This window comes from Muntiacus reevesi, chromosome 22 (genome assembly GCF_963930625.1).
Source record: "Muntiacus reevesi chromosome 22, mMunRee1.1, whole genome shotgun sequence".
Taxonomy (NCBI): Eukaryota; Metazoa; Chordata; class Mammalia; order Artiodactyla; family Cervidae; genus Muntiacus; species Muntiacus reevesi.
Window position 1 is genome coordinate 21,827,384 of NC_089270.1, and position 2,509 is coordinate 21,829,892.

The 2,509-nt window shown below is 37.6% G+C and overlaps 1 non-coding gene across 1 annotated transcript; it reads left to right on the plus strand.

The window, feature by feature from the left end:
• The first annotated feature begins 2,117 nt into the window (after positions 1-2,117).
• Positions 2,118-2,224, plus strand: LOC136153122 (U6 spliceosomal RNA). Its single transcript, XR_010660358.1, has one exon. It is a non-coding gene; the product is annotated as a U6 spliceosomal RNA (small nuclear RNA).
• Positions 2,225-2,509: the final 285 nt, after the last annotated feature.

A 2,509-nucleotide genomic window follows, 5' to 3' on the forward strand; every position in this document is an offset into this window, starting at 1 on the left:
ATTCTTCAAGAGATGGGAATACCAGACCATCTAACCTGTCTCTTGAGAAACCTGTATGTAGGTCAGGAAGCAACAGTTAGAACTAAACATGGAACAACAGACTGGTTCCAAATAGGAAAAAGAGTATGTCAAAGCTGTATGCTGTCACCCTGCTTATCTAACTTATATAAGTACATCATGAGAAATGCTGTGCTGTAGGAAGCATAAGCTGGAATCAAGATTGCCAGGAGAAGTATCAATAACCTCAGATATGCAGATGACACCACCCTTATGGCAGAGAGCGAAGAACTAAAGAGCCTCTTGATGAAAGTGAAGGAGGAGAGTGAAAAAGTTGGCTTAAAGCTTAACATTCAGAAAACTAAGATCATGGCATCTTGTTCCATCACTTCAAGGCAAATAGATGGGAAACAGTGGAAACAGTGTCAGGCTTTATTTTGGGGGGCTCCAAAATCACTTCAGATGTTGATTGCAGTCATGAAATTAAAAGACGCTTACTTCTTGGAAGGAAAGTTATGACCAACCTAGATAGCATATTAAAAAGCAAAGACATTACTTTGACGACAAAGGTCCATCTGGTTAAGGCTATGGTTTTTCCAGTAGTCATGTATGGATGTGAGAGTTGGACAGTGAAGAAAGCTGAGTGCTGAAGAATTGATGCTTTTGAACTGTGGTGTTGGAGAAGACTCTTGAGAGTCACTTGGACTGCAAGGAGATCCAACCAGTCCATCCTAAAGGAGATCAGTCCTGAGTGTCATTGGAAGGACTGATGCTGAAGCTGAAACTCCAGTACTTTGGCCACGTCATGCGAAGAGTTGACTCATTGGAAAAGACCCTAATGCTGGGAATGATTGGGGGCAGTAGAAGAAGGAGACAACAGAGGATGAGTTGGCTGGATGGCATCACCGACTTGATAGACATGGGTTTGGGTAGACTCCAGAAGTTTGTTGTTGACAGGGAGGCCTGGTGTGCTGCGATTCATGGGGTCAAAAAGAGTCAGACACGACTGAGCAGGCAAACTGAACAGTGCTTGGATCTATGCTTAGTTTATTAAAGTACTCAATAGCTAACATCATCATCACAACCATCATAATCCTTACTGAACTTATGGCACTCTTTTTATTAGTCTCTTTGATCCTCTATGTCATCTACTAAGTGTTAGTTTTGAGAGAACTGGGACCATAAAGTCTGGCTTACTATATCACCAGCAGCTCAACACTGAGAGTGACAAGAGTAGGTAAACGTATCCTAATTACTTGATGTTAAATAACACATAGCAATTTACATAAGGATCATTCATGCAACAAAGCAAGTTGAGCCTTTAAGCATATTCTAGTGGAACAGACAATGCTATTTAAAATAACGTGATCTTACGAGGGCTATAATAAAGCTTTGAATTAAGTTTTATGGATACATAGAAGAAGTAACTGATCTTGCCTAGGGGATGAAGTACACTTGAGTTGAGCTTTGAAGAATCAGAGTGATCTAATATAGTAGAGATGTGAGGGAGGAATATGTCATATATGGGGGAAAAAATGGAATAAATAAAAAGATAAGGTGGGAAACTGCATAGTGGATTTGTACCACTGACTTATTAGATCCTCGGGACAGTGTAGCTCGTGTAGGGAAAAGGCTTATTAGAGAGTAAAGAGAGATGAGAATGGAAAGAAAGTTAAGACTTTAAATGTGTTAAATTTTATGCTGTTGTATGGTGATATGATGCTTTCAAAAAGCTTTTCCTCAACTCCTTATTCACTGCTCAACCCGCTGTAATCTATTATCTTGCATCTTATTGAAAAGCTAGGTAAGCATTCACCTAAATATTAAATTGGATCCTGTTTTGATTTTCCCTCTAACATTTCCTCTTCTCCACCTTCCACCCTTGTCCAATCGATGACAAATCCTGTTAATTTTACTTCCAGAACTCCTCTCAAATTCAAAGAATCCTATTCATTCTTTCTGCCACTAACTAAATTCAGATTAATGAAATATTTTCTACCTGATTTCCTACTCACATTGTGGCCAGTCACTTCTGAAACATTGATCTTCTCCATTAAGCTTCTATTTTAAACTTATTTAATCTGCCAGAACCACTGTTAATTCTAACTTTAATATTTTGCGTGTTCATTTTGGCAGCACATATACTAAAGTTGGAATGACACACATAGGAGATTATCATGGCCCCTGTGCAAGGATGATGCAAACTTGTGAAGCACAAAAAGAATAATAATAACATTCTGTGAGAAGAAACGACTTTAGCAATGTTCTACATGTTAAAAGACATGTATCTTCCTTTTATATGACTCTAATTATTAAGAAGTTAATTAGTGAGGTCATAAGCAGTGGCTAAATTATCTTAGATTTGGTGAATAAAATTAACCTTCTATGAAAAACATTTTAAAGGCTTGCATGAACAATATAGAACAAATATCTTCACAAATATAGTTTTCTATAAAAAAGTTACAAGTCTCCAAGTTACAAACCAGTATTCCTTTAATCTACTTATACAATC